At 37.6% G+C, this 16,916-nt stretch overlaps 1 non-coding gene across 1 annotated transcript; it reads left to right on the forward strand.

The window, feature by feature from the left end:
• Positions 1 to 10,753: 10,753 nt before the first annotated feature.
• LOC131175129 (small nucleolar RNA R71) lies at positions 10,754 to 10,860 on the forward strand. Its single transcript, XR_009145290.1, has one exon. It is a non-coding gene; the product is annotated as a small nucleolar RNA R71 (small nucleolar RNA).
• Positions 10,861 to 16,916: the final 6,056 nt, after the last annotated feature.

Here is a 16,916-nt window from a genome sequence, read left to right on the forward strand (position 1 = left end):
CTATGCAGTCTCCTTATGCACATTTCGGCTGGTTCTGGAACAGTGATCTTTCTCCTTATGCAGATCTGCATAGCTTATGCGGCAAGTTATGCACAATTTGGTCAATGCATATTTCAGCTTGAAAACTTGTTTTTGACATCTTTGGCTGTAGAAGACACTCCTCAATGGCAAAATTCTCTTCAGTCCTTCAAAAACACCATTTTTCCTACAAAACAAAGTAAAAATTACAAATTAATCCAAAATCGACAATTATGAAAAACTAACTAATTTACTAATGAAATTAGCTAAAAATAACTAATAATAGAATAAAATGGCTATAAAATTAGACCTAAATGACTATGCAAAATGTATGCATCAAATACCCCCAAACTCAAGCTTTTGCTTGTCCTCAAGCAAACTTTAAAATGTGGTGCAAAGTTTTTAGGGGTGCCTTATCCAAAGAGTTATGAAAATTACCAATTGAAGTAACTTAACACACCTTCAGCTATACCAGCAATCCATATACCCATCCTTCAAAATGCAAAGAATTTAATGCTTATCCAAGTTTTCACCGCTTAGCCATCAAGTCAATTATCATTCAAAATCTCCAAACCAACCAATCAAAAGAGAGGGTCATGCTCAAAAGGAATTCTAGAACAATTAATAGTCAAAGTGTCTCTATATGGAATGATGGAATTGAATGAATAGATGAATAGTTTTCCAATCCCATAGGCAAATTCCCTACTCCTATCTCCACTAATGTAGCAAGTACTATCAAGAGATCAAAGGTCTTTTTAGGGATATAATAGGGCCATGGGATTCAAAAAGAGGCTAAGAAGAAAAATGGGTAAAAAGTATTCAAAGCATGAGAATATGTTGCAATTTTGAAACATAAGGTACACTTTATTATATCTTTTTCTCTTTTCTTTATATATATATATATATAGGAGAGAGAAATACATAATGAGGATTGTCAAGTGCTAGCATATTTTACAAGACACATAAAATGGAGGGACATTTTGATACTTTAGACTTGTATTTTGCATTTTCTTTTGATGATTGTCCCTAAAAATGCCACCCCCAAACTCATTTCTTTTAATACTTTGGGTGGATTTCTTTCATTTTGAATGACAATGGTGAAAAGCACATATACTAGCACTTTTACAAGGTGACAAGTATTTCTTCTCCCTTTTATTGTATTTTTATTTATTTATTTATTTATTTTTTATGTACCTAATATTATGAATAATTATTCTCATGAAAAGGGTTGGAGTGTTTGGTTCATTGGCTAGGTAGTAATAAGGATTTCAAGAAAAATTAGGGATAAAAAGGTTCAAAGGGGTTTGCAAGGGTAAATTTTAATTGGGAAAAAGGGCCAAAGGTTTTAAATCAAAGAATGCCTAATCATCTCTCTCTTCAAGTACAAGCTGGTATTTCGCCTTGAAAGGTTTAGAAAATTTGTTCTAGGATTGGTGAGACATCATTTGACTATTTTATATCCAATAACTCCCTCTAAACACTTTCTTCTCCAAATGACTAGTTGGGTGGCTTTTTGGCTAAGAAGATATAGGCAAGGGATAGACACTTCAAAACCTTGCACCTTTTAGGAAACTTTCAATCCACAAACCCAACTAAAGGGTGAGTCAAATCATTCTCATAGGCACATTTTCAATACTCAAGGGATTTGGCAAAAGATTTTAATGCATGATGCATGATTCCTAAAAGAGTAATGCATTAACTAAATGGAGGGAGTCTATTTGTATGCAATGTGTACAATTTCTAAGTGATGTATAATGTGTGTGTAAATGTGTTATGTATATGTATGTGTGGAAATATATGTAAAATATTTACAATATATGTAAATGAAATGGGATGAGATGTTCCTATACTCAAAATGTGAAAAATGAAGCAAAAATAAAGCAAAAATCAGAATGTGCACCCCCAAACTCAAAATTGGACATTGTCCTCAATGTCTCATGCAATGTGTTATCAAAAGTCAAAGGAAATGGTAATTACCAGGAATTGTAAAGATTAAGAGCAAAAAGAAAGAGTTACTTGGTATGTAGCAGATGAGAATTCAAGATAAAGGGATGCATAAGAAACTGCACAGGTTATGCACTAAGTCTTTGTCCAGAGCATGTGCATAGGTAAGGTGCATAAGCCATGCGGTGCTGCATAAGAGGCAATATATGTTGCATAGGCTATGCAGGACAGTTGCATAAGGGGAATACAACCTGTGCAGTGCTGCATAAGTAGCAGAAAGGGTTGCACAGGCTATGCAAAACAGTTGCATAAGGGGAATACAACCTGTGCAGTGTATACAAAAGCTGCTGCATGGGAATTGGCAAGGGGAATGTACAACCAGCAGTAGAAGTATTGAAATATATACAGAGTATGGGCAAATATGTACAAAAGGGCAATAAGTGCAATGAAAATCAAAGAAGACTAATGTAATAGCTATCTAATAAAACTTCAAGAAAAACAGAATTTAAAACAAACTAATTCAGAATAAACAAACATAATCCAAAACAAACTATAAATGTTTGAACATATTTACAAAGAAAAGGTCCTACAAGATTGAACAAAAGTAAAACAGAAGCTAATCTATGTCTATTGTTTTGCCTTTGTCCAATGATGTTGCTAAGGGGCTGGTGGCTGCTGCTGGCTGTCGAAATGATGGTGCTGGAGGAGGTGATGGAGGTGGGGGTGGCATGCCCAAAAAGATCATGAGTTGCTTCACCATCTCCTTCAGTTCTTTCTGTTTGTCCCTGGTTTCCATGACAAGGTCAAATAGTTGATCATGACGATCCTTGAGTGTATCAAGACCAGTGTCAAGCTTCCTATCCACAAAGTATATGTCATCACTAAGCCTTTCAAGATAGGTGAATAAGGCTTTAGTGTTGAATGCAGGAGGTGCTGTGGATGAGGAAGGTTCAGCTGTAGGAGGTATGGGCTGAGCAGAGGTAGCTGGAATGTCCTGAGCAGGCTGAGGGGGTGGGGTAGGTGTAGTAGGGTGCTGTGGGACTGATGTGAAAGGTTGGGTTTACGGTTGTGCAATAGGCTCTGGCCACGCAGGTGGACAGATCAAAACATGACAAATTGAACCCTATTTTGGTTAAGTGTGCAGTATCAAAATATGAAGTGTCCTCAAGTGCTGGTATTGAGTGCTCTGCAGGATTAAAACCAAAATGCTTGGCTATGACAGTGATGAGCCCACCCAAAACAATGTCACCTATGGATTTGGTGGCAATATGCAGCACATGTTCACAAAAGAAATAACCAGGAGATACCTTAACTTTGTGAAATACACACCATAACATAAATAGTTCAGATTTTCCCACAAAGAACTAGTCCCTCTCGCCCAATATGGTGCTAGCCATCACCTATGAATAAACCTAAGTGTGGTCAAGTATTTGGGATGTTTTTGATCGTCCAGCAGAGAAAGTTTGAGGTTGGTTTGTGATGATTCTCTAAAATTGGGCAGCATTCCAAATGCCCTTGTTGGCTACCTCTACTCCAATATGTGGTACTCTAAATAACCCATCAATTGCCAAAACCGAAAATGCTATGAAATTGGTCTAATGACAGCTCTCTATTTTGCCCCAAGCATCTAAATTTCATAATTGGCTTATGGTTTACATCATGCAAGTTGAGGGTAGCAGAGAATGAAGAAATAAACTCCAAAACTAGAATTGGATAAACTATCTCTTGCTTATGCACAAATTCTGTCCAACCCATACCATCAAGATATGCAACTACATTGTCAAATAAACCAAGAGATTGTAAAGCATCAGCAGATATATACCTAGTGGGTTGTACCTTCCTATCCTTAAGTCGCTTAAAAGCTGCTTTTTGAATCGTATCAGGGAGAGGCCAAGGTAGCTTTGATACAAATGAGGTTGCCGAAATTGTCTTTTTGCTGGAAGAGGGTGTAGAGGCTGGAGCTTTTGGCTTTTTGGGAGGAGGTTCCGACAATGGGGTGGGTGGGTCTTTGCGTTTGGACAGAGGAGGGGCCGAGGACATGGGTCGCACGGATTTTGACCGGATTTTGCGTTTGTATGTGGTTGGGGGAGGTGGTGGGGGCGTCGCTTGTGGAGGAGAATTGGGAGTGGGGGGTATCGTTGACAATGGCGAGACTTCGAGAGGAGAAGCTGGACGGGAATGGGGAGGTGACTCCATTGCCGATGGAGAAGATGGAAGAGATAAGGGCGGAAATGAAGAAAATCGAAGAAGAATGAGAATTAGGGCAAGTGTAGTGAGAATCGAAATGGAGAAGAAGGTGTGAGGAGGAGTTATGCCGGGATGAGGATTGTGAGAGAAAAAATGACAGTGAACAGGGTTTATCGGGGTGAAGGTGGGAAAGAGAAAGGAAAAAAAAATTGATTTAAATGGGTTTTGTAAAAGACTGCATAAGGGGAAAATGCATGTGCATAGCTTATGCAGTAGCTTATGCAAGTGTTGCCCTGTTTTGAAGTTCAGAAAAATATGTCATGCAGAAGTGCATAGGCCATGCACGCTGCTTATGCAGGTCTCGGCAACTTTTGAAATTTGGGAAGTGAAGTCATGCGGGAGTGCATAAGTTATGCACTCCCCTTATGCACCTCTCGGCAGAATTGGTTTTTCAGAGAATCAGGTCATGCAGAAGTGCATAAGTCATGCACTCTGCTTATGCACCCCTCGGCAGGTTTGGTTTTTCTGGGTTTCTGGTTATGCAGAAGTGCATAAGTCATGCACTCTGCTTATGCACCCCTCGGCAGGTTTGGAGATTCAAAGTTTTTGGTCATGCGGAAGTGCATAAGTTATGCACCCTCCTTATGCATTTCTGCAGAGAGAAAATGCAGAATTTGAAGATGTGCAAATGTGCATAAGTCATGCACTCACCTTATGCAAGTTTTGACAGATATGAAATTTGACAAAATGAGGTTATGCAGAACTGCATAGGCTATGCACTCTCCTTATGCACTTGCAATAAGGGTGAAAAATGGCAAGAATTTTGGTTATGCAGGATTGCATAAGCTATGCAGTTGCTTATGCACAATTCAACAAGATTAAGATTGCAATGTAACATGATTTGCAAGGGTGAAAAATACCCTAGAATGAAGAAATATAATTCCATGAAGTATAAACCATGAGATATTTTCACCAAAAACACATCAATATATACAAAGTTCATCAAAAATGCATCACACAAGCATGTAAAAATGGATCCTACATAAAAGACCTTTGAGAACTATGCCATTTTGAGTCAAATTCTGCAAATCAACATTTAGCACATAAAACTCCATAAAATCTGCATAAAGTTGCATCTAACCACAAATGAGAAATGAACTCTCCAAGTTTTGCCAAGAAAATGCAGCATTTCTACCTTGAATTCTACAACCCAAAGAAGCTCAAAACTGCAAAAATGTCTCACTTACCACCATATTAACATTATAAGCACAAGTATTAAAAAAAATACACACCCAACCTCACCAAGAATTTAAGTGATCTGCTGCAGATTCTATTTTTCTGCTCTGCATAAACCAGATAGCAACTTCAGCAGTTCACCAACCTTCCTCCATTGATATACATCCAACCTCACCAAAAATACAAGCCATTTGCTGCAGACACCCTTTTTGCTGCAGATTTCATTTTTCCTCTGCATGAACTAGATTGCAGCTCCTGCACAGATTATGCAGCAAAAACTTATCAGTTCTTTTGAAGGACAAAATTTTTCAAGTTAAGAATTACTTCCCCAACAGTTCACCAGCCTTTCTTCATTGAATTACATCTACAAGGGACAAGATTTAACAATGTCAAAAATTGAATTTGGGGAGATTTAAGATAAAACAAAATCAATGAAAATGAAAGTAAATTAGCAAAAGCAAAATAAAAGGACTTGGGATGCCTCCCAAGAGGGCTATTTTATAGTCCTTAGCTGGACTCTTCATGAATTTCACTGAAAAGAGGTGAGGGATTGGAGAGCTTGTAACAGCTTGCTCCTATTATTGGGTCTCCAGTTATGTAATGTTTCAATCTATGCCCATTGACCTTAAAATTCCCAGATTTTTCACTCCAAATTTCAATTGCTCCATAAGGGAAAACCTTAGAAACTCTATATGGACCAGTCCACCTTGACTTAAGTTTTCCAGGGAATAATTTCAATCTTGAGTTGAACAACAAAACTAAATCACCTTCTTTGAATTCCTTTTTCCTCAGATGCTTATCATGCCAAACTTTAGTTCTTTCTTTGTAAATACGGGCACTTTCATAAGCATCTATCCTCAATTCCTCAAGCTCATTAAGTTGTAACAACCTTTTCTCACCAGCTTGCTTAAGATCAAAATTCAAGGTTTGAATGGCCCAATATGCTCTATGTTCTAGCTCCACAGGTAAATGACAAGACTTACCATACACCAACCTAAAGGGAGTAGTTCCTATAGGGGTTTTGTAGGCAGTCCTATATGCCCATAAAGCATCATCTAGTTTGATAGGCCAATCTTTCCGAGAATTGTTCACTGTTTTCTCCCAAATATGCTTGAGCTCTCTGTTAGAAATTTCAACTTGTCCTGAAGTTTGAGGATGGTATGGGGTAGCTATCTTGTGCACTACACCATACTTCCTCATTAAGCTCTCAAATTGCTTATTACAAAAATGGGAACCCCCATCACTAATTATAGCCCTAGGAGCTCCAAATCTGCTCAAGACAAATTTCTTTAAGAATTTCACTACCACTCTAGCATCATTAGTTGGAGTTGCAATAGCTTCCACCCACTTTGACACATAGTCAACCCCAACTAAGATGTATCTATTACCATATGAAGGAGGGAATGGCCTCATAAAATCTATTCCCCAAACATCAAATAATTCCACTTCAAGAATATTATTTAGGGGCATTTGATCTCTTTTTGACAAATTTCCACTCCTTTGACATTTATCACAATCCAACACAAATTTCCTCACATCCTTAAAAAGATTTGGCCAAAAGAAACCAGCTTGCAAAATTTTACTAGCTGTCTTAGAGATTCCAAAATGACCTCCATAATCAGAAGCATGGCAATGATGCATAATACTCTGTACCTCCTCTTCAGGAATACATCTTCTAATTAGACCATCACAACATCTCCTAAAGAGTAAAGGGTCATCCCACCTATAAAATTTTACCTCATGCAAAAACTTTTTCTTTTGTTGCCATGTCATACCTAGAGGTAAAACTCCACAAGATAGATAATTCACAAAGTCTGCATACCAAGGTAGTTTAGCAACAAGAGAGAAAAGTTGTTCATCCAAGAAAAACTCATCAATAGGGATTTCATCCAATTCTTCATCATCCAATTTCAGCCTACTAAGGTTATCAGCAACTACATTTTCAGCTCCCTTCTTATCTCTAATCTCCAAATCAAATTCTTGTAACATCAGAATCCACCTAATGAGCCTAGGTTTGGCCTCCTTTTTATGGAGCAAATACCTGATGGCTGCATGATCTGAAAATATAACCACCTTTGAGTCAATAATGTAAGGTCTGAACTTTTCCAATGCAAAGACAATTGCCAAAAATTCTTTTTCAGTTGTTGCATAATTTGTTTGAGCCTCATCCAGTGTTCTACTAGCATAATAAATAGCATAAGCCTTTTTGTCCTTTCTTTGACCAAGAACAGCCCCAATTGCATAGTTGCTAGCATCACACATAATTTCAAAAGGTAGGCTCCAATCAGGTGATTGCATGATTGGTGCAGTGATAGGAGCTTGCTTCAACCTGCAAAAGGCATCCAAACACTCTTGGTCAAATACAAATGGTGTATCATTACTTAACAAATTAGACAAAGGTTTAGCTATTTTAGAAAAATCCTTGATAAAGCGTCTGTAGAACCCGGCGTGTCCTAGGAAACTTCGAATTCCCTTGACATTGGTAGGAGGAGCCATCTTCTCTATCACTTCAACTTTGGCTTTATCAACCTCTATTCCTCTGTTAGACACCAAATGTCCAAGCACTATCCCTTCCTGAACCATGAAATGACACTTTTCCCAATTTAACACAAGGTCAGTATCTGCATATCGCTGCAAAACTTTAGAAATGTTAACCAAGCATATATCAAATGAAGATCCATAAACAGAGAAATCGTCCATAAAAACCTCCATTATGTCTTCAATGAAATCTGAGAAAATTGCCATCATGCACCTTTGAAAAGTGGCTGGTGCATTACACAACCCAAATGGCATCCTTCTATAAGCAAAGGTTCCATATGGACAAGTAAAAGTGGTTTTCTCTTGATCATTTGGATGGATAGGGATTTGAAAAAAACCTGAATATCCATCTAAATAGCAAAAGTAAGAATGCCTAGCTAGTCTTTCCAACATCTGATCAATGAAGGAAAGTGGAAAATGATCTTTTCTAGTGGCAACATTTAATTTTCTGTAATCTATGCACATTCGCCAACTAGTCACTGTTCTGGTGGGAATTAATTCATTATTTTCATTTTTGACCACTGTTATTCCACCCTTTTTTGGGACAACATGTACTGGGCTCACCCAAGTACTATCTGAGATAGGGTAAATGATCCCTGCATCAAGCAACTTCAAAATTTCCTTTTTAACAACTTCTTTCATATTTGGGTTCAACCTCCTCTGATGTTCAATAGATGGCTTACAATTTTCTTCCAAAATGATTCTATGCATGCAAAAGTGTGGGCTTATTCCCTTAATGTCATCTATGGTGTATCCCAAGACTTTTCTAAATTGTCTCAACACTCTTAACAACCTATCAGCCTCTAAGGTACTCAAGTTTGCATTTACAATTACTGGATAAGTGTTATTAGTGCCAAGAAATTCATACCTGAGCTGAGAAGGAAGTTGCTTAAGTTCTACCTTAGGTGCATCTTCTTCCTTGAATGATGGTTGCTTAAATTCGACTTTTTCCTTTTGTGTGAGTTGAAAAACTGGAGCAGAAATGAATGGTGGACTTCCCTCTAAGTGTTGAGCATATGCAGCTACATGAGGGTTGTCATAGTCTATGCCTCCTCCATGAACCAAACAATTTTCAAGTGGATCTTCTGGATATTTCTTTCTGAAGTGTTCTTCAACCAGCTCATCAATGATATCAACTCTCAAGCAAGTATCAGCTTCAGAATGATGCTTTTTCATAGTGTTATTAATATTGAAAACCAATTGCTCTTCACTAACCCTAAGAGTTAATTTTTCTCCCTTGACATCAATCCATGCTCCTGCTGTAGCCAGAAAAGGCCTTTCCAAGATAATTGGAATATTAAAATCTTCCTCCATGTCCAAGATGACAAAGTCAACACGTATGTAGAACTTCCCAACCTTCAGAGGCACATTCTCTAAAATCCCTTCAGGATACTTAATTGACCTGTCAGCTAACTGAAGAGAAATGTGGGTTGGTTTAAGATCTCCCATGTTGAGCTTCTCATAAATGGAAAGGGGCATAAGGCTAACACTAGCCCCTAAATCACATAAAGCTTTTGTAGAACATGATTCCCCAATGTGGCATGGAATTGAAAAACTCCCTGGATCCTTGAGCTTTGGGGGAAGTTTCCTTTGAAGGATAGCACTACATTCTTCAGTTAAAGCTACAGTTTCATCATCTTCAAGTTTCCTCTTGTTTGAGAGAATTTCTTTCAAGAATTTTGCATAAGAGGGCATTTGTGAAAGAGCATCAACAAAAGGCACATTTATGTAAAGTTTCTTCAAAACTTCTAAGAACTTCCCAAATTGCCTATCAAGCTTGGCTTTGTGAAATCTTTGTGGGAAAGGAAGTTGTGGCTTGTAGGGTTCAGGAGGTATATATTTCTCTTCCTTCTCTTCAATTTCCTCTTTACATTTTTCTGCACTCTCTTGTTTTTCACTCTCATCAGTATTTTTCTCATTTTCTCTCTTCTCACTGTTTTCACTCTTCTCGTGTTTTTCACTCCCATCATTATGTACAACTCTCCCACTTCTTAAAGTAATAGCTTGACATTGCTCTCTTGGGTTTTCTGGTTGACTTGGCAGTTTTCCAAAAGATTTAGCACTTGAGGAAGATGCTTGTTGTGCAATCTGGTTTTCCAAAGATTCTCTATGTGATTGCATCTGTTCCAGCCTTGCTTTCATCTCTCTCATCTCCTCATCATGCTTATTTTGGTTAGCAAGAATCTGTTGCAATAAAGCTTCAGTGATGGAATTTCGTTCTTGCTGTTTTGGTGGAGGGTTCATATTTTTCTGCTGAAAATTAGGCAATGGTTGCCTATTTTGCTGATATGGAACTTGACTTTGCTGTTGTGGTTGAAAATTCTGATTTGGAACTTGACTTTGCTGATTTCCCCATGAAAAGTTGGGATGATTCCTCCAATTTGGATTGTAAGTTTGAGAATAAGAATTCCCCATTTGTTTGTTTCCATAATTACCAACATATGCTGCTTGTTCTCCATAGTCTACTCCACAGCTGGTAGTTTCCTCTGCATAAGCCACTTGTTGTGAACTTCCAGCTGATGATGATGAACTAACCAACATACTCAAATCTTCCATCTTCTTAGCAAGGACATTTGTAAGTGCATCAAACTTTGCATTAATCATGTTGAATGGGTCAAGATCACACATTCCAGCAGCTTGCCTCTTTTGAGTTGGAGCTGGTCCTCTTGGACTACTCCAAAGATGAGTATTCTTTGCAATTTTCTCCAATAGCTCATAAGCTTCATCTTCATGCTTTATAATAAATTCTCCTCCTGTTTGAGCATCAATAATTCCTCTGATTGCAGGAGTGACATTTGTGTAGAAATTCTGATTTATCATCCATTTTGGAATGGCATGATGTGGGCATAATCTCTCTAATTCCTTCCATCTCATCCATGACTCATAGAGAGTTTCATCTTCTCTTGGTCTGAAAGCTGTCATTTGATTCCTCAGCTCTTGAGTTTTTCCAGGTGGAAAATATTGTGCAAGAAATGCATCAGTGAGTTGCTCCCAATTTGTAATGGAGTTGTGAGGTAAAGAATCAAGCCAATCCAATGCTCTATCTTTCAAAGAGAATGGGAATAGCTTCAATCTTGCTGCATCATCAGACACTCCAGGTTGTTTTTGCATGTCGCAAATCATAGCAAACTTCTTCAGGTGTGTGTGTGGATTTTCAGAAGGATGTCCTCCAAATTGAGAATTTTGAATCATTTAAAGAACTCCAAAATCCATCTTGTAGCTATTTGCATCAATTCTTGGTCTTGCTATACTCTCTCTCAAGTCATCAAAACGAGGAAAAGCATGATCCATCATACTTCCCCTAAGCACGTTTGCATTAACAACTTCTTCTCCGTGGGCTTCATTTTCATTGTTTTGACCATTTCCAGCATTACCAACACCAATTCTAATTCTTTCATCAGCCATGTCTGCTTCAATTTCAATCTCTCTCAAAGCTTCCTTCCTTTTTCTGGTTTCTTTCTTGTTGGCTTTACAAAACTTTTCAATTTCAGGATTGAACAATAAGGATGTGTCACTTGAGCTTCTAGCTCTTCTCATAAAAGATTAAAAGTACCTGAAAAAGAACAAACAAACACAAAATGAAAAGATAACAAAGATAAACTATAAACAACTAAAATAATCAAAAATTCAATATTAAACAAACAACTCCCCGGCAACGGCACCAAAAACTTGATGCGTCCCTACCGCAAGTGCACGGGTCGTACAAGTAGTATAGAAAAATATAGATCCCACGAGGAGTCGTGTTAATGATTGAATTTTTGATATAAAAGTTGACTAAATCGAAGTATCTATGAAATTAAAGAAGTGAATTGATGAGTAATGGAGCGTAAAATCTATATGTGCAAAATCAATATTCTATTTAACAATGTATTGCATTAAACTAAAATTGCATCAAATTGAAATAGGCAAGTTCAAATATGGCAATATCGAAAATGGCAATCAATTAAATTCAATTGAAAATTAACAATGGTAAAAAGGCGATTCCGGAGTTCGGGATTTCATATTCGAGCTATTTTGGGATTTAAATCGGTTATCCAATTTTATGAAACTTATGGGTTTTAAGGAGATTAATTCTTAAATCCTTTGAATTCCCTTTCGAGTGAGACAAAGAGTGCCTTAATCAAACTAATCCTACTTTCGTGGAGTTAGAATTAATTAAGACCCATTAAGTTCTTTAATTAATCTGTGAATCCTCTTAATCCTTAGCCTATTTCTAGGTCTAAGTTAATTAAGTCCAATTTCTTGATTATCTATCACAAGGCCTTCTCCTTTCGTGCTTCAACCATGGATTAAGAACATCACTTAATGGGATCCTACATTAAGCATGTCATTAAGCATACAAGAAATGAATAAAACTCATTAAGACCACAAAATATGGATTACCCAATCAAAATCCACAAAATATCTCAAATATTACAACCCTTACTCCAGAATCAGAAGTAAACTATTCACTATCCATAATGCTTACAAGATATGATGAGTTTAAATGGAAATAAAGCTTTAATCTAAGCTAAGAAGTAAGAAATTAAACACTAGAAATGTAGAAAAATGTAAGAGAAGAAAGAAATCTGCAAATCTTGGTTGAAAATGGTGTGGAAGGTGAAAGTGACTCCTCAAATTCTGCCTCTCTTCTCCTTTCCTTTTCTGCTCCTTGTCTCCTCTCTAAAATGGGAAAATGGGACTATTTATAGCATTTTTCTGACATGGAGCCCTAAAATGGTATGTTTTAGGAGGAATTAATTGAGGGAATCTTCACACTCATTAATGAACTCTTTATGGGATCGCATAAGTGGATCGCATAAGTTATGCATCCCTTATGCGATTTTCAATTCTCGAGTCACTTATGCGAAATCGCATGACTTGGTGCATAGGTTATGCACAATTCCGTGAAGGTGCATAAGGGAGGCGAGAATGTGCATAAGCTATGCGATCTCCTTATGCACATTTAATTTGGGTTCGAACGATGATCTTTCTCCTTATGCAGATCTGCATAGCTTATGCGGCAAGTTATGCACAATTTGGTCAATGCATATTTCAGCTTGAAAACTTGTTTTTGACATCTTTGGCTGTAGAAGACACTCCTCAATGGCAAAATTCTCTTCAGTCCTTCAAAAACACCATTTTTCCTACAAAACAAAGTAAAAATTACAAATTAATCCAAAATCGACAATTATGAAAAACTAACTAATTTACTAATGAAATTAGCTAAAAATAACTAATAATAGAATAAAATGGCTATAAAATTAGACCTAAATGACTATGCAAAATGTATGCATCAATTTCCTTAATTAACGAAAATTATTTTTCAGTAGAAAAAATAAAAAAATAATGTTAAAAAATTAAAAATTTAAAAAAAATATATAAATTCAAATTTATTTTTCACAAGTAAAATTTCTATTTTATCCAATAGTATATTTTTCAAAACATATGGACCAACTAATTAATTTCATCAAAATAGAGAGACTAAATAGTAATATTTTTTCAAATATAGAGATCAACTAATTAGTTTCCATAAAATTGAAGGATAAAATAGTAATTTAAATGACATGAAAAATAAAAAAAAATTGACGAATAGACTCAATAATTTAACAAAAATAAATACATCAACTAAATAATATATTTTTTAAAATATATTGATCAAATAATTAATTTTATTAAAATATATAAACTAAATAATAATTTTTTTCTTATGCAAATTAAGAATGAAGAATGCCAACTATTGATTTATGGTGTGCAATTGATTAGTTTGATTTTAGATTAAATTAAAATACATTTTACAATAAATTGAGGAATTAATTACATTAAATTAAATCAAAATAAATTAAAAAATTTATCGGGTTTCTTCTCATTTCAACAACTAAACAAAAATTTCATTAATTTCTGAAAATAGAATCCAGAAAAAAAAATGATATACCATATTTGATTATTGTGATTGTCACGACCCAACCTATGGGCCGGACCGGCACTAGGACCTGGGCCAGCCTAAAGCCCCCGAGGCCCGTAGTAAGCCTAACTGTTCATTAACCCAACTCTAAGGCCCATTTGGGCCCAATTTCAAGAAACCAAACGGACAGAGTCCGGCCATAAAATGGACTTACCAACGGGGAGTTTTCGACTCACCCGACCTGTAAACACAATATATAGTCAATTGGGGAGCTCAGCTCACCCTCCACATACTCATCAACATAATAATAAATGGGAGCTCAGCTCCTTCATCCAATCCATCAAACATGCATAGCATATTAAGTTTACAGGTTCCAAAATAATAATTTAGTTTACAGACCCAAATCAAATAACATTTCTAACACATGCGAAAATTCTAAGATTTAACAAGTTTATACAAACAGTAATAATTGACCTGCGAGGGAGAAAAGCAGGTTAACCAAAATAAAATCCTCCTCAGAGTCTGAAAAAATATTGAACAGGAGTGAGCGTTCGACTCAGAGAGTAAAATATCAATTTTAACCATAATCTCTATAACTATCTAGAACTAATGCACCCTGTAGAGTGAAATGCAACATCAACAACATTTTCACATCATAACATCAAAAAGGTAATTTGGAGCACTCACACACCCTGTAGTATCAATCATAACATATGGGAGCTGATCCCCTATACAGCTCTCTTAAATCCAACCTGGTGCCAGCGAATTACTCAAGCTCGGACTTCCACTTAATAACCAAATCGAGGGTCCCAGCGAATTACTCAAGCCGTGACTACCCCTCGAAGGATCGGGTCCCAGCGAATTACTCAAGCCGTGACTGCCCCGTCCTATCCATAGTCCACACCACATCACACTCACGCCAACGCACGCACACTGCTCCAAATTACCACAACAACATCCATGGCACATCAACAGTTATGAATGCAACATAAATCGTGCCTAGAGTTTAACTACATAAATATATGCATATAAGTGATGCATGGGCATGCTGAACATATAATAATATCGAAATTACAATTAAAATTAATATTTTACTCACAGACTTGACGATGGTTACCGAGTGGCGGAGGAAGAAGGTCATCGGCTCACCTGACAATTATATTACAATTATTTAATACAATCTGACTCAATACAAACAAAGAAAAAGACCAATACGTCCTAAGTCGTGCCGAAAATCTGGCAGAGTCTCCCATATATCTAGGACCTACCCAACCTGCAAAAGAGCTCAAAACACACTTCTATATTCACAATCCATATGCCCACAACTCAATCACATCACACAGCCCCTCCTGGGCCCATCAAATCAGTCATCCATCACAATACGCAAAATTTCAATTTAGTCCTTATTATTGATCATTTTTGCAAAAACTGCCCAAACAAGCTCTAAAAATTATAAAACTTTGCCCCGCGGTCCTTAGCAATATTACTAAGCTATTGCAAAAAGAATCGTAATTTTCTAAGCTACCACGAATATTTTATGGATTTTTAATCCTATTAAGCACTAGAAAATTACGAAAAAGCAAGGTTCGGGTTTACCTTTGCCGATTCCGACTTCGGGAACGCGCTCGGGACGTCTGACAATGGGGGGCTAGCCAAAACCTCGGTCCAATTCGGAGACTTTTCCGGTAACGGGTCTGTCTGGCCCGAAATTTGCAGACCCGGTCAACTGTCGAATTTCCGCGAATCGAGGATACCTACACGAAGCCCATAACACGGGGGTTAGTACATAAATTTTTCAGAATTTTCTAAGCTCATTAAATGCTCGAAAAAACACTGCGAAGTTCCGTGGGACCCACAGAAAAACGGTGTCGAAAAATTCAAAATTTATGTCGTTGCGAAGCTCTCGACGAATGGAGCGTGCTGGTGGCCTCGGTTTTCTCGTGGGATTCACGGTTTTCGAGAAATCTAGCCCAAAAGTCGAAATGGGCTAAAATCTTCCCGAGCAAAAATCGGACAAACCGCTCGATGGATTTCGGCGTTCTTGGTGTCTATGGAAAGCTCTCGCCGAGTAGATGATTTTAGACACAAGACCCGGTCCAATTGGTGGCCGGATAGGCCGGATTTGGCCGGGGAAGTCGAAGCGGCGCGCGTGCGCAGGGGGGCATTTCGCTCGCGTTTTCCATTGCGTTTAGGGCGCGCACTGGGAGGGTCGGGCGCGCCGGCCTACCGGGGTCAAGGTGGTGGCCGTGGGGTGGGGAGGAGAGAGAAACGAGAGAGAAAAGGGAGAGGGACGACGCGCGCGGGGAAGAAAAAGGGAAGAAGGAAAAAGGCCGGTCCGATTCGACCGGTCCGATCCGGTCCGATTCGATTCGGCCGGTTTGATTCAGAATACAAAATTTTGAATTTTTACTCTGCCTCGGGACCGAAAACGAGGTCCAAAAATTCCGAAAAAATTCCAGAAAACTCAGAAAAATACATAGACTCCAAATATATTTTTAGTTTTGCCACGTGGTCTTTAAATTAATTTTTAAAAATCATTAAAGTTTATTTTTTTCGGAAAATCTAACCCGATTTTTAAAATCCGAAAAATCTCAAAAAAATTCCTAAAATTTAAATAAAATTAAAATACCAAAAATGCTCATAAAATTTAAAATTTTGTGGTGTTACATTCTTCCCCCCTTACAGAAAATTCGTCCTCGAATTTTACACAAGGCAGAATAAAACACATGATTATACATTGAACAAATAAGGGTACTTGCTACACATGTCCCGTTCTGACTCCCAGGTGCACTCTTCCACTGACTGACTCCTCCACAAAACCTTAACCATAGGGATTTGTTTGGATCTTAGCTGTCTCACTTGGTAGTCCACTATGGCTACAGGTTGCTCCTCAAATGTCAAGTTCTCTTTTAGCTCTATCACATCCGGCTGCAGTACATGAGAAGGATCGGGAATGTATTTCCTGAGCATGGAGATGTGAAACACGGGATGAACGTGAGAAAGGTTGGGTGGTAGCTCCAACCGGTAAGCAACTGCTCCAACTCTATCCGTAACCTCAAAAGGTCCAATATACCGAGGTGCCAACTTGCCCTTCTTTCCAAATCTCATG

The sequence above is a fragment of the Hevea brasiliensis genome, chromosome 16 (assembly GCF_030052815.1).
Source record: "Hevea brasiliensis isolate MT/VB/25A 57/8 chromosome 16, ASM3005281v1, whole genome shotgun sequence".
Taxonomy (NCBI): Eukaryota; Viridiplantae; Streptophyta; class Magnoliopsida; order Malpighiales; family Euphorbiaceae; genus Hevea; species Hevea brasiliensis.